This window comes from Lupinus angustifolius, chromosome LG19, assembly GCF_001865875.1.
Source record: "Lupinus angustifolius cultivar Tanjil chromosome LG19, LupAngTanjil_v1.0, whole genome shotgun sequence".
NCBI lineage: Eukaryota > Viridiplantae > Streptophyta > Magnoliopsida > Fabales > Fabaceae > Lupinus > Lupinus angustifolius.
The window spans coordinates 17,063,774-17,064,096 of record NC_032027.1 but is presented as its reverse complement, the minus strand read 5'-3'; positions in this window follow the sequence as shown (position 1 = coordinate 17,064,096).

Here is a 323-nt window from a genome sequence, read left to right as displayed (position 1 = left end):
GAAGATGAGGATTAGGATGAGGATGACGATAGAATGAGGATGAGGATAGGATGAGGATGAGGTTGGGGAGGCGGATGGGGATGAGGATGAGAATGTGGAAAGGATGAGGATGAATATGAGGATGAAGATAGGACGAGGAAGAGGATGAGGATGAAGAGGAGGGTAGGATGAGGATGGGGATGAGGATGAGGATAGGACGAGGAAGAGGATGACGATGAAGATGGTATGAGGATGAGGATAGTTTGAGGATGAGGAGGTGGATAGGATGAGGATGAGGATGGGGATGGGGATGAGGATGAGGATGAGGATGAGGATGAGGATGG